Below are 22,918 nucleotides of genomic sequence, written 5' to 3'. Positions count from 1 at the left end.
CAATCATACTTCTGGATATATATTCAAAGAAAATAAATAAAACAAACAAACAAAACCCCCCAAATCAGTATTTTTATACAAAAATTGTGTTTCAGGACAGCAATAGTAATTTTTTTTGTATAGCCCTGGCTGTCCTGGAACTCACTCAGTAGACCAGGTTAGCCTAAAACACAGAAATCCACCTCCCTCTGCCTCTCAAGTGCTGGGATTAAAGGCGTGCACCACCACAGCCAGCCAGCAATAGTTATCCTAACTAAAACAATGTTATTACTGAAAAAAGCCAAAATGAGAATTTCAAATAATTCATTTTATTTTAAAATAGCCTCAAACTTCTCATCAAAGCCCTATAATTAATTTCCCTTTCACAGTTACCATTCTAGAATGCAGCTTTACCCATCCTTCCCTCTCTCCTTCCTTCTTTCATTTCATCCCTCTCCTTCCTCCCATCCTTCTCTCTTTCCTACATATTTCTGTTTATATGCCAATCTCATAAAGGAAAAACATTTACTTGAGAACAGAGTGGTATCTATTGTACTATTCAATGTAAAAAAGTTTATGTTTATTTAGAATGTAAATATTAAGGCAGTAACAGTACTTTGCAGTGACCATCTAACAGTTGTCCTCTGAGGAAAATAATTTCTCACAAGGTGAGTTACACCTTCAATCACAGACAACGTGGGGTAGTGTGGAATAGTTAATAATCAAAGCTGTAATAAACAGGACCTTTGTTATACTGTAACATGCATATACATATGTATATGTCTTTTCTTACATTATTAAAAAGTTTTTCACATTTGAGGGAAGATACTTATAATGAAATAGCTAGAGTCTAAAATAAAATATTAAAAAGTTGATTTTTGCCAAAAGGTAAATCGAAGAGTAAGGAACAGTGCGCATCTTTCAGTTGAAAACATTGAGACCAAATTAGATTTGTTCATGCATTTCTTTCTTTCTTTTTAAGATTTATTTTATTTATGGCTGTACAGATGGCCATGAGCTATCATGTGTGTGGCTGCTGGGAACTGAACTCAGGACCTCTGACAGCCCTACTCTCTCCAGCCCTCGCTGGCTCCACTCCCTCTGGTGTAATTCACTGTAGCTGTCTTCAGATGCACCAGAAGAGGGCGTCAGATCTCATTATGAGTGGTTGTGAGCCACCATGTGGTTGCTGGGATCCGAACTCAGGACCTTCGGAAGAGCAGTCAGTGCTTTTACCCACTGAGTCATCTCGCCAGCCCCATGCATTTCTTTTAAGCAAAAGGAAAACTATGTTTATAACCAGAACATTCCTTAGAGCTCTGGTAATTTAAAGTGAATTCAACTTATAAACCTTTTTCTGTTACTTTGTATTTATTACGTTTAAAGTGATCATTACACAAATGAACAGTCAAAAACAAAAATAATGATTAGAACAGTAAGCTAATACAGTTCACTTGCCAAATAATATTTGTAAAACATAAGAGGTAGTTAAAAGTTTTTAAACTATAAAGGCATAATAATAATAATAATAATAATAATAATAATAATATAATCACTTTTTAAACTGTAAGAATATTTTAAAGTTTCTAAAGAATTTGCTTATTATCTATACAAACCTCCTAGATATGGGTGCCTGTGATAACCTTGTTAATTATGTTGGCATACACTGAAGATAGAGTGCTGTCAGGATCCATCTAGGCAGGCTAAAGGCATGTAATTGATTTTCCTGGAGATGGCCCACAGTTTTGCACGATCTGTGATGGGTGAATTCTAAGAATGCAGAGTCGTTAGAGACTTCATCTCAGGATTGTTCTTGCTACTGATCTGACTTTCCTGTCACTCTTGTATAGCCTGAAGTTTCCTGGGCATCAGGCCACCCTATTGGCAAATTCCCTGCAGATCAACATGAACATGAATTTGCTTGAATTAATGTCTTTATGCAATTCCTAATCCAGTTTAAATAATTTTAGTAAGAAAGTTTTAGGAGAAGGTTTTGGGTTTTGTTTGTTTGTTTGTTTTGTTTTTGCATATTTTCAAAAAATGTTTTAAGGCTGGAGTCAAGAATAGAGTATGTTCATTCCTCATAGATTAGTAAGTAAAGGCTGCATAATAAAAAGTAAAGTGAGTTGTCAAAATTCCTCTATGAAAACTAGGCTTGGGAGAAATTTATGATTAAGGAAAAACATCCATTTTAGGTCAAGACCAAGGATAAAGCCACAGGTGTGCAATATGGTAAAATAAGGCCATGTGAAACTATTGCGTTGAACTCAGAATGAGATTATAGAATGAAACACTGTTTTGAACTTAATATTGACATCCTCTATAACTCCTCTTTTGTGTATACATTTGATTTATGAGTTACTTTTCTAAAAGAATAAGAAGATATAAGAAGTCCAGAGAGAGAAACAGAGTGTGGCTTGGCTTGGGGGAACCCATCTATCGAATGTATACATGTATTTGTGTGTATATGTATGTATGTGTGTGTGTGTGTGTATGTATGTATGTATGTATATGTGGGTATATTGTACTATATTAGTATGCATGAACACATGTGAAGATGATGAGACAGATGGTCAAGCCTTACCAGAATATGTATGTGTGCATGAATGTGTATACGTCTGTGTTTATTGTCTGTATAAATGAATTCCTTTCTTTACTTTTCTTTTCTCTCTGGTTCACAAAGAGATAATGAGTTCCTAGCCTGAACAAAATGTTACTTGAGTAAGAGAGAAAAATATCGGTAGTAATTGAGCCTTTTCTCCTCTTAATCCTCTTTTGCTGCCAATAAGAATTAATTACCAAAAGCCAATGGGTTTTGTCCTTAAAATAGCAAATAGTTATAAACAGAAGAAATGCCAAAGATAAAAAAGCTTTGGCCACAATCTATGACTCTATATCCCTTCACTTCCTTTCCTTGGGATCTTTCCATGCCAGGTTGGAGTCTAGCAGAGGGCAGTTTAAGAATCCTGAAAAATGTAGATGTTGAGCATGTAACCACTATTGGCCTAAGAAGAAACAAGTGCTCCTTCGGAACCATAACTGTATGACTTTAACTGCTCTTAGCAAAGATTTATTGTTAAATTACTAATGGAAATTAGAATTCCTGAACCAAAATATTTCATTAGTCTCTATAAATAAACAGTACAATGTTGATGAAATATAACATACTTAGTTTTAAAATGATCAATGTGTGTTTTTAATTATGCTAACTTTTGTTGCTCTCTCTAATGGATTCAGATTAAAAGTCTGCAAAATCTCTACATTGTTACAATATCTTTGTGTGAATAAAGAAAAATGGCTTGCCAATTAAATTTTTAAAAATTAGCCGAAAGCATGATATTTAACTCAGTGTGGATACAGTGGGTGCTGGGAGTATCAGTAAGCCAAGTAATGGTTAAATTACTTGACAATATTATCTTTTCATTGCAATTAAACCAAATATTTTGAATGTTAAGAGACAGTGTTGATCTGTAATAAACTGCTGTTGAAAAGGAAATGATAACAGAACATCAGGAGAGATTTCAGTTGACAGTTTAGTTCTTTTATCACACTATCATGGTTTCTCCTCATTTACCTGGTGAACAACCCTCTGGTAGTTGTTGAGTGTCACAGCTCTTTATCAATTTAAAAGTCATCTGTGGTAAGAAATGGCTTCCCTGGATTAATTTATATAAAAATAATGTAGATTATGGCATCTAGTTACTGTTCTGTTGCAATGAAGAAAACACCCTGGAAAAAGCAACTCAAAATAGAGATTATTTTGGCATATGGTTCTTGTCCATCATGGAAGTGAAGATCTAGAGTTAGAAGGTCAACTTGCCCCATTAAATATGTAGTTAGGAAGGTGAAAATGAATGAATATTGTTGTTCAACAACCTTCCTCCATTTATGTAATCCAGGATGCTATCAATAGCATATGATACTAAGTCTGTGGGTTTCACTGCCACAATTATTACATTCAAGACTATTCTCCATAACAATGGCCACAGAAAATCTCCCAGATAATCTAAATTCTGATAAAATAATAGTTAATCCTCACCATCATAGCAACCCAGTAATCAGCACCTATTTTCTCCAGACAACTGTTAACTATAAATGATTCTTGAAATTAAATATACTTTGATATTCCATATGTCCCAAATCTATGTGCAAAAGATTAAGATTGTTTATGAGCTACATTAAAGCAATCAAGAGACAGTGAAATGTTTGGGCTGATAAAGCCATTTGCTGCTAAATTTGATAACCCAAATTTGGTCTTAGGGATTGTCTTAGTCAGGGTTTCTATTCCTGCACAGACATCATGACCAAGAAGCAAGTTGGGGAGGAAAGGGTTTATTAAGCTTACTTCCACATTGTTGTTTATCACAAAGGAAGTCAGGACTGGAACTCAAGCAGGTCAGGAAGCAGGAGCTGATGCAGAGGCCATAGAGAGATGTTTCTTACTGGCTTGCTTCCCCTGGCTTGCTCAGCCTGCTCTTATAGAACCCAAGACTTCCAGCCCAGGGTTGGCACGACCCACAAGGGGCCCTACCCCCTTGATCACTAATTGAGAAAATGCCCCACAGCTGGATCTCATGGAGGCACTTCCCCAACTGAAACTCCCTTCTGTGATAACTCTAGCCTGTGTCAAGTTGACACAAAACCAGCCAGTACAGGGATTATATGATAGATGCTGAGAACATACTCCTGAAAGCTGTACCCTCACCTTTATAAAAGTGTCATGAGGTGTGAGCATGTTTATACACACACACACACACACATACACACACACATTATCTCTCTCTCTTCCTCTCTCTGTCTCTCTCTGTCTCTCTCTGTCTCTCTCTGTCTCTGTCTCTGTCTCTGTCTCTCTCTCTCTCTCTCTCTCTCTCTACTTAAACTGATTTCTCCATGGTTGTCATAAAGAAAAAGGGCAGAATTGTTCTTCTGTCACTTCTTTTGCTCACTCTCCACTCAGCATTCTGTATATAGTGCTAAAAAAATAACAAAGAAAAAGAATATATAACTTAACTGTAAAAACTAGTAAAGGAAATCATTTTCAGAAAAAAAGCAAAGCTAACATGTTTTTCCAAACTACCAATTAGGATTGCAATAAAAATGATCAGAGTCAAAAAAACAGACAACTTTCCACAGTAGCATTTTAAGAGGATCACTTAAGGTACATTATGAAATGTTTAAAAATATTGAATGGATAACAAAGAATTATAAGTGAATGACCACAGTCAAGAAAAAGGTAATGAAATATGTCAGTATTATTCATCTGTTTGGGAAGATCCAAGCTACTCAATAATAATGATGTATGGGTAAGAATGCTTTAGCCAATATTTGTCCAAAAATCTTTCCCTATTCCATCACAAACATTGATTGAGAATAATTATCATCAAACAAGACATATTTAACCAAAAATAATATACTGTTTGAACACATAATTTGAAACGGTGAATTGCTAAACAACTGGGAAAATATTTATTTCCTGCCATGAATGACTCACATGTATGTTTTCATCTTAGTTTGTTGACCAAATTAAGAAATTTGAAGACCTGTCCAATATTCCTTTAGATTTTTTGCTTTGTGTTGTATTCAAGAGCATTTTGGTTTTTTTTTGTTGTTGTTATTTGTTCATTAATAATTAAATGCTTACAGAAATAAAGAATATGAAATTACAATAGCGAATCTGAACATAAATGCTTTTTGTCTAAATTTCAATTATCTTACACACTCCCTGTCTAACAGCCTGTGAGTTAAGGCAGAATGCTGAGGCTGGCACCCTTGTTATTTCTGCTGTTTATTTAGATCAAACAGTAGGCAAACCAACAAGCTGATGATCCTATGCACATATTTTATATCATTTTATATAGATTCCAGAGAGCAAAGGAAGAATAGCATTGAGAACTATACTAATTCAGAGATCAAAGAAGAGAACTTTATTTTAAACTTAAAAAAAGAGAAGGAAGAAGGGAGAAATGAGACAAACAACATTTTTTTTATTAGATGTTTCCTTTATTTACAATATCTCCTTTCCCAGGTTCCTCTCCAAAAATAAAATAAAAACAAAATCTAAAACAAACCCCTGCTCCCTACCCCTCCTCCTGCTTACCACCACACCCCCTCCTGCTTACTGGCCCTGGCATTCCCCTACACTGGGGCATAGAACCTTCACAGGGCCAAGGGCCTCTCCTCCCATTGATGACTGACTAGGCCATCCTCTGCTATACATATGCAGCTAGAGCCATGAGTCGCCCCATGTGTAGTCTTTGGTTGGAGTTTTAGTCCCTGGGAGCTCTGAGGGTACTGGTTAGTTCATATTGTTGCTCGTCCTAAGGGGCTGCAAACCCTTCTGCTTCTTAGGTTCTTTCTCTAGCTCCTTCATTGGGGACCCTGTATTCAGTCCAATGGATGGCTATGAGCCTCTATTTCTGTATTAATCGGGTACTGTCAGAGCCTCCCAGGAGATAGCTATATCAGGATCCTGTCATCCAGCACTTGCTGGCATCCACAACAACATTTTTATGAAAAAAATATTTAAAGCTTGAATTGGACCTAAGCTCTCCAGGAAAGCTTGATAATATCAGACCTGCTGGTTTGTGAAAGACTTTATTGCATCAAGACAGGGGAGGACAACACTCAGTTGACTTTTTAAAAATAAAATAGAAAAAGACATGAGATGGAAAACTAAGGGACAGATAGATTATGGGTTAAGAAGTTGGCTCCAGTAACGAGATAGTATCAGTGTAGATTCAATTAGTACAAAACTTGTCTACATTTTCAGAGCAAATAGGAGGGAATACATGATCAGCTGGTGCTTCTTAAACAGTATGTGTTTGAAACATTTCAAAATAATTACTCTTGGACATATATGGTATTTACTCACTAATAAATGGACATTACCCAAAAAAGTATAGAATACCCAGGGTACAACCCACAGAACTCAATAAGGTTAACAAGTCGAAAGGCCCAAATGAGGATTAGTCAATCATATTTGGGAAGAAGAGCAGTCACTCTTGGGGGTGGGGGAGGGACATAGATGGGAAAGAGAACAGGGATGGAAAGAGGGGAACATGATCAGGTAATGGGGGAGGGGCATAACAGGACTGAATCCCTGAAGGCCAACAGAAAGAATGGAAACAGGCAACCTTGGGAGGTAGGAGTTGGGGGACCCTCTAGAATGTACCAGAGACCTGGGAGGTGAGAGACTCTCAGGACCCAAAGGGAGGGACCTTAGATGAACCGTCCTACAGTGGAGAGAAGTAACTTGTAGAGTCTACTTCCAGTAGAAATACAGGGCATCAAATGGAGGGATGAGTTTGACATCCCACGTTAAAAAAAAATTTGACCCAGAATTGTTCCTGTCTGAAAGAACTGCAGGGTCAAAAATGGAGAAGAGCCTGAGGGAAGGGAAGTCAAGTGACAGGCCCAAATTGGGATCCAGCTCAGGGGGATGCTCCAAGGCTTGACACTATTACTGATACAATTGTACGCTTATAAACAGGAGACTAGTATGACTGCCCTTCGAAAGGCCCAACAAGCAGCTGAAAGAGTCAGACGCAGCTATTTACACTCAACCAATGGACAGAAGCTGCTGACCCCTGTGGCTGAATTAGGGGAAAGCAAGAAGAAGCTGAGGAGGAGGGCGACCCCATAGGAAGACCAGCAGTCTCAACTAACCTGGACCCCTGAAATGCTCAGACACTGAGCCACCAACCAGGCAGCATACACCAGCTCATATGAGGCCCCCAACACATACACAGAAGAGGACTGCTGTGTCTGGACTCAGTCAGAGAAGATGCACCTAACCCTCAAGAGACTTGAGGCCCTAGGGAGTGGGGAGTTCTGTTGGGGTGGAGGTAGGTCAGGTGGGACCATCGTCTTGGAGACAGGGGTGTCGAGGGAAGGAGGTATGGGATGTGGAACAGTCAGAGGGCAGACCTGGAGGGGGATAAAGACTAGAGTGTAACAAAAAAGATTGAAGTATTAAAAAACAAACAAAAAAATGAGAAAATAATTTCCCATCAATTCTAACCAGATGGGTCAAACCTGGGTCCAGATATTCTGTATTTTCAAAAAACTCCAAGGTAAAACTCTACTTCAAGGAAAGCTTTTATCAGGAGAGCCACAAAGTTAAAGATAATCTGAAGCATAAAGAAAGAAAAATGATGTGTTGTGTTGTAAGAGAAAGATTTAAACCCTGAGAAGTAAATGTTGGCAAATTGGGCTCCTAGTCAGTTATGAGTAAGAAGTGTGCAGAGTAGATGTTCCACCCAGTCAGCCACAGTTGAGATAAACTTAAACCTGAGAGGCATGGAAGGCTGATCTTAGCAAGGTAAGCACAATACAGCATCTTCCTGCCTCTGAGCTAAGGGCAAGAGTGCCAAAGCTCTTGGGAAGACTTGGAGTCAGTCTGGGCATGCTTAAGCATGCAAAACAAAGACGCAGGCATAAAGCGTAACAAAGAGGCAAGTCAAGATGCTTTCAAGAATACTGCCCAAAGTATGTCCTCCAATTTGTATATTGCTCAAACCCTAAGAATAAACAAATTGTAAAAGAAACCCTCTAGAGTTAGAATAAACACTATCCTACTTTTTAAGTTTTCGTGATTCAAAATAGTCTGTGATACAGATAGAAGGAGCACAAACTACAGAAACTTTCCCATACTTTCATTCACTCTATATCTGCAGAATGCATTCATTTAGTGTGTGTCCTAAGATACCATCCACCTTGGTTTTGTTATCACATTGGCATCTGGGTATCAGCAATTAGGCAAGTTCAGCTGGACAGCAATCCCTACACATTTGTTTCAATCAAGAATATCCACCAGGGAATTAACTGGCAACTAAGACTTCTAGAAGAAACACAGTCAAGTGCTTAGCCTAAACAAAGTCAATGGCCTATGTTAAAAGCACCATTACATTAGCCTATTAAGGTTAGATTAACATCCCCTCCAATATATTCTTCCACCAAAATTTGTACTAAGGTTAGAATGCTTTATCATCACCCCTAAGCTACCATATTTATAAGATGACACACTAGATCTTAATAAATTCAAATTATCTTCTCTTTAACTCATAAGTATTTTCTTCTTTGTACTCAACCCAGACTCATTGCTTATTTCAGCTGATTCCACTTTATATCTTGATTTTTATTTACATAATTTAATTTTTAAAATTTTTTATCTGAAATTCTGTCATAACTAATTATATAAGTGTTATTTTGATGTCTGGCCTAATCATGATTTTCTCCTCATTGTTATCTCTTTGTCCTCTTCATATTTTCATGACATATATTAGAATTGCCACTGCTGAAGTCACCCTGTGGTCTTCATACTTGGGCTGCTAAAAGAGTAAGTACTCTTGGTAGTAATAAATGTTATTGATATAATATCAAATCTCATAGCACACTACTGAAAGCAAATGTTCCACATCAAGCTCTTAAGCCAATAATAGCTATAAGTATAGGACAAATGTCAAGAACATATTTAATTTAGTGTCAGTGAAAGGCATAAAATTATTTTTATCCTTAGTTATATGTACATAGAAAATATAAAGTCATTCACAGAAACCTAAAACCTTACATGTAAAAAAGTGTAACTAAACAATGTATTGAAAAAAGCTAAAGTGTCATATTGATGATGCACTACATTTGATTATATTTTTATTGCACTGCAACAAATGAGTCTAGGAATGTACTATTGTCAATTGTAGTTGAAGGTGTATGCCTAATTCAGAGAAACAAAAAGAACTCACCTTGGTGGTTTACAATCACAGTAGGATAAGACAATAGAACACTATGAGTTCAAGGCCACCTTGAGTTATATACTGAATCTGAAGCCAAACTGAGCTACACAGCATGATAGTGCCTCCAATTCTAAAATAATTAAAGAGGGGCAAAATTCATTGAGGTATATGATGGTTGTGATTAAATAGAAGTGATAGAGAATAGTTTGGGGTATGCTGTCATTGAAACAAGCTCATTCTCTGTGGAATTTTTCTGAGAGTGAATATATCTGCAATGTTGTATCTGCACTCACTGAGTAGAGAGAGTCCATGAATCATTGGGATTTTATCTCAGATGTCGAAATTCCAGTGTTCTCACTGCATTTGTCTACTCTCCTCCCTTTATTTTATCAAATCTTTGCTGTGATCTATTTCCTTGTCCCTCACTATGCTTACTCCTTTCTTTCTCCATAGGACTCATCATCTAACCAGGTTAATGAAATTATTCATTAAGTTTGTTATTGTTAGCAAGTCTTCTCCAAAATTTGGGAACTTTTATGCTTTATTCAGTCATATGTAAGAAAATATAACAAATGCTATTTCTTGTTGGGTCAGAATTTCACATTTTGTTCAATACTTTGTTTTTCCTTGTCTTTAACCCCATGGAACTTAGTACCACAGAATTCTCATGGTTAAAAAAAAAATGTAAGAGAAAAAGAAAACAATCCTTTGAGAACTGTAAATATACCTTGATAGAGGCTTAAAAAACTCAGAGATGATTTAGCAGCTGAAACACACAAGGTTTAGCTGAGCTTGCATGATGATGCCGGGTCAAGATTATTATTTATCAGAGGTTCAACCACCTATGACATGTCTTAAGGGACTGGATCAGAATTTCCCCAGGTGGAAGCCTGTGCCATAGTAATGGCTTTCCAAGGTAATAAAAAAAAAAAAAAAAAAAAAAAAAACAAGCTAAGGTCAACAAATTTTGAAGAGGAACATGCAAATGAAAGGAAAAAAGGAAAAAAAGGAAGGATTCATAAACATATAATATAAATTTGAATTATTTGGTAATTAAAAATTGTTCATAGATTACCCACATAATTAGATAATTAATTACTATGCTTGGCAATTTGACAAAATAGAATTTATGACTTTATTCTCAACTTGTGTTATTAAGCAGAAATCTAGCTAGCCATCCTTTCCTCTGGCTTACTGTTAAAGTTGATTATGAAATACCTGCAATTTTATAGAAACAGTTAAATTTAATCTATAGACTTATGATGAGATGGTATTAAAACATACAATTATTTCTAATCAAAAAGTGCTATTTAAATTTATAGAAATTACTGCTGTTAAATTTTGGCAAACTCCTCACCCTGGGATTTTCTTTTTCATATATCAGAAGTGAGACAGGGAAATAACTTTGTAACAGAGAAAATTCTTTGTAGTTACGAAGCAAACTTTCTAATGGAACATGTTAAGAATAACACACTAGAATAAAAGGAAAGAATTTGGTCCATAATGTGCTCAAGATCTAATTTACTGTATACTAAAAGCATTGCATTAGCAATAATACACAAAGCTGAATCTCACAGGGTTGGCAATTTGTTGAAGCATCTAGAATTTTTCCTCTCTAAACTATCCAAACTTTTAAAAGTGCTCTCCTGTTTTACATCCTCCTCTGCAATCTTCCAATTAAAAAGAATTTGTTCTTCTTCTGCAAAGCAAGGGAATTTAACAGAAGTTTTTTGTTACATTTAACAGCTCAGGGAGTTAAGCTAATAAAAAAGATTTTGAACAGACAGGAATATGCAGTACATGTTTGATGGTGATATGTAATATTTTCTATTATCATAGAGTAATATTAAATTGTACTTTACGGTTTGCTGCTTCTAGAATCATTGGGAAAAGTGGTAATTTCTGTCTCATGTCTATCACACAGCTAGGTTCTATGTGTGGCTTAAGAAATGATTATATGTACATTTTTTTGTTTTTGTTGTTATTGTTGTTGTTTGGTAATCTAAATCTTTTGATTAGAAGTCTTAAGGCATAAGACAAAATTTCAGTTCATACTTCAGTTCCCTTGGGAAAATGAAGGAAGTGTGGGTTTACATTATTATATCCTGCAGACATAAAGTTTGACATTTACTGTTTATATAGTCAGGATAAGGAAACACCTAGTATCTTTACAATAAATTTGATTAATGGTTAATAACTGGAATGGACACAGGTGTTGCCCATAACTTGTTTTGCATTTATATATGTAAATTAGATATTTTATCCTTTAAATTTATAAGATTTTAAGATGACGTATATATGAAACTGAAGAGAAGGTGTTCTGCTCATAGCTGCATTTATAAGTATCTTCCTAAACTTAACATTACTTAGCATGGACACTGTTTTAACATCCTAAATCCTCATAGACTATGTTTATCATGCTCCAATTTATTATAACCCATCTTTATGTGATCATAAGAGAATTATCAGTTTTTTGTGTCTCCTTTCCCCCAGTTTAAGATGCTAGAATGTGTTTACAAACAATGAAAGAGCAATAGGACTAAAAAGCCTTGATTTAATTCTTTTTTTCATTTTATTCCTGTAATGGTACCCAGATTCTCAAAATTACAAAATATTTCTTGCATAGGTATACAAATGTGTAGTTTTTTTTGCAAATTAGGGAAGAACTAATATCTTAGTTTGAATTTGGTTGGCAGTAAAATTTTATGAATATAATAATTATTCTAAAAATAAGAGTTTACCATGCTCTTGTGTGTGATTCCCATGAAAAGTTTCTCAAGCAAAGTAAGATGAATTTAAGAGACAGGTGGGTGTTGATCTTAAAATGGATTTAGGTTTATTTAAATTTCTTTATTTAGTAAACAAACATTATAGAAATGCATTTACCAGAAAAATGAACACCTTCTATACCAAATCAAAGGTTTACAATTGGATTACTGCTAAGGAGATCTTTTCCACCTGATCAGTAGAAATATGTTCTCTGACTCACCACAATACCCGGAGGCAGATATTATTGATCCCTAAATTGTTTTTTCTGATATAGACTAATCTATGCTATAATATCAAATTAGACTCAGTAGATAGTCACAATAATAACAACAAGCATCACCCATTCTGTGAGAAGGGTAGAGTGGGCTCTCTCAGTATAGCTTGTTTGACTGTACTATCAAGATCATCAACCTCAGTGCAGTACAACTAATGCACTGTTATTTCCTGCCCTAGTGACAATTTTGAAGTTTTGGTTTCTTTTGAAAAAGCACAGAAATATTATAAAAATATGTTTTCATGTTAATCCCAGGTGTGGGATATGGGGCTATTTCAGATTGTCCACAGCATGATTTGCCTTGTACAGAGGCATGATTTTGCCAGCAGTATGTGGTTGCTGTGATTGTGCAATGTTTAGAATTCTGGAGACTTTTGGGTTGGTGGTTGTTATTGGGTGTCACTTGTTCAGTAGTCATGTGCAAAGAAAAAAGAAAGCTCAAACTAGCTCCACTGAACTTTACATCCTTAATCATCAGGAAGTAGTCTAATAACATCACCCTCTTTCCTCTCTCTCCCTCTCTCTCCCTCTCTCTCTCTCTCTCTCTCTCTCTCTCTCTCTCTCTCTTTCTCTTTCACAATTTAGAGTTAGGGGGCTGGAAAGGACAGAAAAGTGTGGAAGAAAGAAGAATACAAAAGAAGAGCTACCTTCTTATAGGGATGTGAGCAGTTTCCCAGTGATGAACTGACTGAGGTGATGGATGTGGGTCTTGGGCTGAAGAACTGCTAGGATATAATAACAGCATTTCAATACAAACACTGCACTACCAGGTCACTGATGTCTAAGTGGACTTTTCTTGAATTGTATGCAGAGTTGTCCCAACAGGAGAAGGGATTGGATTCTATTCTAAGTACTACAGAGCAGGGAGGCTTGAGAATTCCTTTTTCTACTTGAGTGATGTGCAACCTCAACTTGTAAATTATTACTTTTTGTGAGTAAGTATATGTGGAGTATATATGTACATGTTTGTGATTAGTGTGTGTACTTATGTGCAAGTGCATATATCCTCGTAGGCAAGTGCATATGGGAGTATGAGCTGAGTCAACATTGAATGTTTTCTATGCTTCAGTGTATTTACTGATTTATTATATATATGAAGCTTCCCAATAAACCTGGAGTTCAGCAAGTGGCTAGACTAGCTAGGTAGCAATCCTTAAGAATTTTCTGTAATGGGAATGCAGACAAAAAACTGTAAATCAGTTTTGATATAAACTTCGATCTTCATACTTATACAAAAAGTAATTTGCCAAGGAAACCATCTATCACCCAGGCTTAATTTAGAAATATTTATTTCTAGAATTATTTATTTATTGTTATGGAAAGTGATTTGTGATTGAATCTAGAGAAGGGAAATATAGAAATAAACTATACTGTAGGACTGCACTAGTTTTGAGATTATTTCACAGTGGTAGACAAGTACAGAGAAGCTTTGTTGGGAAGGTAAATAGTTTATATAGAGAAATTTTCACAGGCACAGAAAAACTAGAAGTTCTGTCATTTAACAACAGGAATAATATTCTGAAGTATATATTAGGATTCATATTTTCAGGTGAGAACAGGGTCCAAATCCTTAGTGTTTTTACCTCAAAATTTAGTTAGAAAGACTACATAATGAAGATGCTTTTAATCATTTTCGAAAAAGCTTTTGATTCCCAGAGTGGTGCAGTTTGATCATATAGTGGACTTATTTTTAGCTTTTGTCAGAATCACCACAGTGATTTGCATAGTGTGGCACTAATTTGCATTCCCATCAGCAGTGTGTACATGTCCTTTCCCTCATATCCTCACAAGCATCTTCTGTCATTTGTTTTCTTGACAATAGCCATTGTGACTGAGATGAAATGGAATCATACAGGCCATCAGATACTTGCAGAAAAAAGAAAACAACAACAACAAACTTTTGGAATATCTTCTTTATTTTCAGATAAAAGCAAATGCAGTGAGCTGATAATGGCATTAGCAATGAAAATGCCTTTGTACAAATTCCATCAGCTCTTCTTTACAGTGGTGAGTCTCTTCTACGTCTACTCTCTTCTTAATTCTCAAATACTTCATATTGGCTTCTTTTCTTGGAGATCACTTAGCTCCTTAGCCTTTGAATGCACATTGCCCAGGAGCTCTTTTTGGCCTTCTGAGAAACCAAAATACTTACCTTGCATTTTCATGATTGATTTTGTTTAGCATTTCATCTTAGTATTTACTGAATTACATAAGTTGCAATGCCTAGTTATACTTGCATTGTCCTGGCACCTTTTAATCATCATAGAATTTACATACTAAAGTGCCTTTAGTGTGTTTTCCAATCTTCCATAAAACCTTATTGTATATAAATCAAAGGGAACTCAATTTTGAACTACACTAGTTCAATTTTAAAATTGTAACTCATAGCTAAAATCCTGATGAATGGATTATGTAATTATTTCAAATCCACAAAGCCCCAGACTCCATTAGAATAGTAGAGAAAAGAGCACTAAGTGAGGCTTCTCAGGTTCAATGCTTACCAAGCTATGTATTAACTTTTTTACATTTATGGAATTATTTGACCTTATTTCTCCTCTGTGTTTTCTTCAATTAGTAGTAGCACAATCTTTCCAGGAAATGCCTAGGGCAGAACTTGTTTATTGTCTGTGGCTCATTCAACAGATACTAAATACTTCATAAACAGTATTCTATATTAACTTATATCCTTGCAAAAGTAAGTTTCTGTACTTACTAGAAACCTCAATATCTGAATACTGGGATGTTCTTTTGTTGTTCTTAACTTTGTCTACTGGAATCTTAAGTCCTTCTGAGCTAGAACACACATTCTTGTATTAAATATGGAAGAGGCTGCAAACATATAGTTTGTTTTCATCTATGCTTCATATGCTAAATATCCTGCAGGTTGTGTGTGTGAGTGTGTGTGTTTGAATGTATGGCAGGTGTAGGGAAAAAGCATGCTTATCTATATTATGTGCCTGGTTGATACTTTTATCTTTGGCTCAAACAAAATTCTAAATTTTAAGTTATTTTATTTTTTATTTACTCTATGCACTAGAACATTAGTTCTAGCTCTAGATTTACTATGTCCTACAACCCACAATTAATTCTTTAAAATCTTCAGATCTTCAAATCTTGTCTCACCTTCTACTCATATAGACCTAAAAAATTTATTCATGTTATAATAATATAAGCCCAGATAGAATTCTTCATGACAGGAAGTTTACCGGAATCTACAGTCTGATTCACACTAATAACAACTTCTGAATACTGGGGGGTTCTGTGGAGACAGCAGATGTAGACATGGGTATGTAATAACAGCCAACCAGAACTAGTTCTTCTCTGTAATAACTGGTATGTGTTGCAGAGCTCTTTACACAGCTTTACTGACAGAATTTCCCTTAAAATTCTTAACAATATAATTCAGAGAAGAGGAGATCAGCAGAATGTAGTTTGATCAGTGATTTGTAATAGAATACCATGCCTCCTTAAATCTAATCTGGAGGAAAATGAGTTATGAAAGGAGGGAGGGGTTACTCATGCTAGTTAACTCCAACAAGCATGACCTTCTCCCCACAGTATGGAAAGATCATTCTAAAATCTAGTTGCTTTTTAATCTTATTTCAATAACCTTTTAATTAAATGGGTTTTTCATAGGTAAGTAGGTACTGTGAAGTCTGAACAACAATATATAGAAAATGGCCATTTATGTAAAATCTAAGCTTTCTATCAGGGAAGCCCAAGCACCTTGGTATCCATTAGTAAACACTGCTATCTTCAGCACCTCGCATTCTGTACTTAATAGCCTACTTGAAGAGGGTTTTTTTTGTTTGTTTGTTTGTTTCATGGTTGTATATTTATTTGCCTTGTATTTCTTTTATTTGAACTTCTACTCTAGAATTATAAAATTAAATTTTATTTATCTCAATCTATCCTTCTGGCCACTAACCACTCATTTAGAAGTCAATGATTAAATCACCATCTAAAACCCTGAAAACAAACCAGTCATGGACATGAAATAAATACGCATCTAACATCCTCTACTAAGAAAACAAGGAAGAGACTGAGAGGGATGGAGAGAGACAGAGAGACTGACAGCCAGAGAGATAGAGAGTCAGAAAGAGACAGAAAGAAGAGACAAAGACAGAGGAAGTACAGAGGAGGAGAAAAGGAGAGAAACTCAAAAGAGATTCTTGTTTCACCAGTTGATGTATGAGAGAATATCATCCCACATCTCCATGCCATATGGTAAATCTATAATGAGTGATTTTTTTGATGTCTTGTATAAATTACTTACTTTCCTACAGTCATTTGAGTAGATATAAATTATAACCAAAGGGATCATGCTACTTTTTGGTTATTTATTTTCTTGGTGTTCATTAATGTAATTAATTATCAAATTTAAAATTTTGACTCCATACCCACTGGCCTAGAGACTGGAGGATCAATTATTCTCTTTGAAATTTATGATGCTATCTTACTTGACTTATGCAGAACTTGAGAACTTAAGATTCCAAAATAACACATCATCAACCTTACATTACCCTGAACCTATTATCTGCATTTCAGCTTATCTTCATAAATCTCATATTCCTGTTCCGACTTCTATAATTAAGCAGAGTAGGTGATGAGGTCTTACAGTGATAGTGCTCTTGCTTAATTTCTTTCACCTGTGCCAGCTGTGGCACAGTAGGGGATCTTTACATCATAATAATGAATCATGTCTGTACACCTAAGAAAAACAAGAGTGAGAATTTCTCAAATTTGAAAGAATGAGAGCGACAAAAGGGGGCTACTGCATTGTTACAACTTAAAAGGAGGGTAATTTCAGGATCATTCTCTTCCAGCCCCTTCATTTTTCACAAGAGAAAATAGGCTCAGGAAGTTCAGTGACTGTCTAATGTCTGAGAGTTAAAAAGGATCAGAGCCAGGATGGGAGCTTAGGATGTGTGTCATGTCAGATCCATTCCCATTTTGCAGTGTCCCTGATTTGAAAGGCGATATTTCATCTGAGAAGGAATAAAGAGCCCAGAAGAAGTGACTGAGGAGGACACGGTTAACTTTCTTTAATCACCTGTCTGGCAATATAGTCACTTTACTCCAACCACTAAGCACTCACTTCGGCTAGTCATTGTTGAAACTCTATGAAGAATAAATTGAGAAAAATAGAGGCTATTCTCAGAAAGGATTCCACAAGGTTATTTTTAATATATCTGAAGAACCCTATAGCTTCATTTGAGTTTAATAAAAGTTCAAATGAAAAAAAAACATAAATATTTAAGTACCACAACATTCTGTCCTTAATTTTTATCACAAATTGATTTTTTTCTGATTACGTCTATCAATTATTTTACCTGTGTATAATCTATTTAGGAATTCACCAAACAAACACAAAATTTTACCTCTAAGTTCAGAAGTAGCAAGCAAATCAGCACATGTGCCTAGGATGTGCAAGGTTCCTGATCTAACATTAATCTCTCTAACACATACACACACACATACACACATACACACATACACACACACACACACACACACACACCACACAGATATGTGACTTCAATGTTATTATGTCATGTGCATTTTCATGCCATTAAATACTAGTATTAATTATATATGGTCTAAATATGAGATTATTGGAAGTTTGTTAATAAAATTATTATTCCCATGTTGATTATAAGGACTTTCAGGTTTCAATTATGGATGTGATTATTGTTATGACTGGGAAAATGTGTGTATGCATATATATGAGGCTCTAACTTGTGTTTTATTTATAGAATGCAATTTTGATCATTGTTTTCAGTAATTGTGACAGATATCATTGAATGAGTTGTCAGATAATCAACATGATTAACTATGAATTATTGATTTTTTTTACATTTTCAGCAACTTGGAGTCATTAGTTTGTAAATGAGTTGTCAACTATGCACATTTACCTATATTACTAGCACACATACAAACATATATTTATATACATTATATGTTACTAATAATTATATCTATTATAAATTGTATATTTGCATATAATAGTATATTTTATATAACTATATATTACGCACATTTATACATATATACATGTACATGTATATGTATATGTATATTCAAGAGAAGTGGAGAAAGAGTAAGGAAGCTAAAAGTGAAAGATCATCAAAATACATAATGTCTCTCATGGTTCTAAAATTTACTCAGACTTATTTTCAATCTTTCTATTGTATGTTCTACCTTTGAAAATTGTCTTTTGGTATAATGAAATTTGTATATACTATTTTATCTTATTATTCCTGGTACATATCCATCAGGAATTAATTTTCCATAGCACATGCCATTGCTGATGAAATAAAGCGATAAGGTTATAAAGCTGAACTATAAGAGGATCATCGGAAGGCCCTAAACTTATGTATTTTTCCTCACTATCACATCTTAAACTCTCTGTACATGCAGAAATGACTTCTTCACAATTATTTTGTATATTATCTTTATCCTTACTCATTTATCCAGCTACCCTGTAAGAAAACGATGTTTCCATGTATATGTGATGTGATGTGATAACTAATATTTGTAGCCTAAACTCTAACTTATGTTTCCAATAACGTATACAGTGCCACATAATTTTTTAGAGAAACTACATTTCTTATTACTATGTATAATCATACAGCTTGAAGAATGGATGTCTAGCACAAAGAGAAAATACAGAAGAGCAATTAAAAATAACAATTTATTACAAAATATCTTCCTGTGCTTTTTAACAATAAAACTGTAGACAGTATCAAAACTATAGTCATAAATCACAACCTATGTGTGTGCAGACATACCTAAATATATGCTCAATGACATTTAAGAGGTATAATTTGGAATGAAAAGTAGCAGTACTACTCTAATATTTGATGTAATATTTAAAGGAAAGAAATTGAGAATAACTTGTACATTGGAGTTTAGTAAAAATGTTGTGCTGCTACACCAAATAGAAACACATTATTTAAGAAGGAAAACCATTATATATGCAAGTGCAGCTTCAGAAGTGGCCTTGTTTTGATGACTTTTAGGAGTCATAATGAGTCTAGACTCAGACTTCAAAAATTTGGAGCTTATCTACTTGAGTAATTTTAGAAATAAACTTCCTGCACATATTTGTCAAACCCTGTAAATGTAAATTTTATTTGCCAGATGTAATTGTCATCTTGGAGGCCTACAGCTGAATAAACTCACCTTTTCTAGCTCCTTCTGAACTCTGTTGGGTTGATTCAACTCAGTTGTTCTGGCCCTAACTCCTCTTCAACCTGACAGATTCAAAGTGGATTTGTTCTGCTTCTAACTGAATGTATACTCTTCTTCACCTAGCAGTCTGTTTTAATTTTCTGGATCCTTCCCATTCTCTGACTTGTTTTGTCTTCATGTGCAAGCTGTCTCTGTAAAACTGTCCTGGTAAAACAGCCCCTTCTTTCTGTCTCAGTTTCTGTTTTGCTCTCTTAGTCTCTGTCTCTCTCTGTCTCAGCCTTTCTCTGTCTCTGTCTCTTTCTCTCTGCATTGCTCTTATATGCCATCTCTCTTTCCTTTTTGTTCTCATGAGAGTAGGGCATATTCTATCTCTGACTCATTCTGTCAAATCTTTCTCTGATTTGTCACTTTGTCTTCCTCTCAAATAGATGTCACTTTCAAACCTTGCTGTTTCCTTCTACAAACTAACCTTTCCTACATTGTTTGGGGGAATGGTGATAAAAGTGTATACTAAGGACTTGTCTATGTGTATATTTCAGCCAGAGGGAGTAAAGGTGTCCACTCCAACCAGATCACACAAACTAATTCTTTGGATATGATCCTTTGCCAGAACTGTCATATTGCTGAATTAATCATCTACCAAAACATCAATCTGACTGAAACCTACTAGTATATGTATCAATCCTTTTCCACCTAATCATGTCCAGATAATAACCAAATGTGCTGTAAAATGTGCCAAAAAGGAGGAGGAAGAGAAGGAGGAGAAGGAGGAGGAGGAGGAGGAGGAGGAGGAGGAGGAGGAGGAGGAGGAAGGTGGGGGTAAGAAAATCAAGAGCAAAGCAAAAATTCCAAATAGGTATAGCGGGGCATAACTGTGATCCAACATTTGGAAGTCTGAAGAGAAAGGACCAGGAGTTGAAAGACAGCTTTTGCTTCAGATTAAGTCTCATATATCCAGGGATGAAATCTAGGAATATTTTATTTCTCACTCCCCTTTCCACAATACTCACAATTTTACTCATTGAATTGAAATATTTTATAGTTCACCCAGTTCTTCTCCCAGCTGTGCTCAATGTTATTTGCCTCTAGAGAAAGCGGCTGATTGCTTGCTTAGCCTGTATGTACTATGCCTGGTTTTGCAGTCTGTGGAACACATCAGCCACTTGCGTATTTTTTTTACAGTGACAGTGAGTTATATTCAGCTACTGTTGCAGAGATTCACATACATAAAAGTACAAGGGAATTTTAGCATTTCAATGGCCAAAGTCACTTTAAGTTCACCTCTTTTCTACATATAAAAGTATAATTTTATGAGTGAACACACATTCCTCTGAGAGTAATGAAATTTTTTAGCCCATCTCTGAGCATGCTGCTGTATTTGAGTTATGTTAATATGCTGTTTAACTTGTAGAGTGATAGCAAACAGGAGGCTACAGAAGAGACAGAGAGAGGACAGATCATTGCCCGAACAAACTAAAGCCACACTGTAATGTCCCCCTTTCATTTGGGTGTGCTGCTGGTGTGTTTTGAGAAATGGTGCGCATTATTTTCTTCCTAGTTGTTGAAATCAATGTCATACTTGAAATATTTAAAAAGAAACGACAAATTACTACATGACGACCACATTCTAGATTGATAATCCAAAGAAATTATGTAACGAAGGTATTGTGGCATATAAATTAGAAGACAACAGTGCTCCTCAGACCATCACACCTGACTCTGCTGAGCATTCATTCTGAAGAAAATCAGCATTTAGTGTGAGTGATTATCTGGACATCTGCCATTCCGACCTTAGCCTCGGGTGTAAGGTAAACAAAAGACCATAAGCTTAGAATACGGCCAAAGGAAAAAACAATGATCTCAAGAGATTCAGACTCAGAAAACATCCCCTGCAATCTTCTTCTTCGCATCATTCTCATTTCAAGAATGTATTCATAATTTTCCACATGACAATGATCTTCTGGCTATAAGAAATTTAAATTGTACAAAACACTAAAATCACATTCTACTACTTTTATAGAATTGCATTTTTAAGGAAGAGAAAATTTATTATCAGGCATAATACCAGCTAAAATGTAATTACAATAATATATTTTGTGTTGTAAACTAATTTCTAAAAATTCCTATTACTATTATTTTACATATAACAATATCTGTAGTTACAAATGTAAAATTTACATTAAAAGGTCTATTTTTAATAACAAGTGTAAAATACTAGAGGGTTAATTTAATTCTAACCTTAAATATAAAGAATTTAAAATTGGTAATGTGTTTTACAAATTCTACCTTTATATAAAATTTTCTATAGAATATATTTTGATCACATTTTTTCCTTTCCTTGACTCTGCTCAAATCATCTTCACCTCCTTAACCACCAAAATTCTACATTTAAAGAGAGAAAAGAAGGTCTACAGGTATGGTATTTTGCAACAGTATTGTTAACTTTGGAGCAAAATGTAAAAGCACTGTATCTGAGTTGGAGAAAAGAGAAAACCGGCTTCCATCATATTCTTGAATATGCAGAGCCACCCAAGTATCATATCTATGACGATCAGAAGTTTTTTGAGTTTCAGAAATTGTGAATGAATATAAAGATGATAAAGGGCAAAAAGAGCATCCTGGGGGCATCAAACTTTCTACTGCCCGTTGCAATAGCTATAGTAGACCTTACATTAGACACAGGAAGGTTGAAGGTAGGTGAGTGTGAAATTGAAGAGGTAATGCAAGGACCTATGATTTAAAATACTGTTATTTCTTTACTTAATAATAGTGAAGTGAGCTATTCCTCCTGTGTGTGTACTTTTCTTTACATAAACTGAAAGTAAAATAACCAAAACGTCATATTTAAACAGGATTGCTTAAAACAATCTTGAAAAATAAAAGAACTAAGAAAGTTATTAGCGAGAGAGCACGTTAAGCCAGAGACCCGGGCAGGATCCCCTGTTGTCTCTCGGGTGAGGTTCTGAGACTG

The 22,918-nt window shown here is 35.2% G+C and overlaps 1 protein-coding gene and 1 long non-coding RNA gene across 3 annotated transcripts in view; one reads left to right on the top strand and one right to left on the bottom strand.

Moving 5' to 3' along the window:
- The window catches only part of LOC116099005, a 37,657-nt gene extending 24,195 nt beyond the window's left edge, over positions 1-13,462 (top strand). The window contains exons 2-3 of the long non-coding RNA XR_004122037.1: positions 9,264-9,316; positions 13,339-13,462. This is a non-coding gene — a long non-coding RNA (uncharacterized LOC116099005). The remainder of the gene's footprint in view (positions 1-9,263; positions 9,317-13,338) is intronic.
- The window catches only part of Grid2 (glutamate ionotropic receptor delta type subunit 2), a 1,405,618-nt gene that overhangs the window by 887,794 nt on the left and 494,906 nt on the right, over positions 1-22,918 (bottom strand). The window lies entirely within an intron of this gene.

The sequence above is a fragment of the Mastomys coucha genome, unplaced genomic scaffold, assembly GCF_008632895.1.
Source record: "Mastomys coucha isolate ucsf_1 unplaced genomic scaffold, UCSF_Mcou_1 pScaffold20, whole genome shotgun sequence".
NCBI classification, from domain to species: Eukaryota; Metazoa; Chordata; class Mammalia; order Rodentia; family Muridae; genus Mastomys; species Mastomys coucha.
The sequence above is the reverse complement of the archived record's forward strand: the minus strand, read 5'-3'. Positions and strand labels throughout refer to the sequence as shown.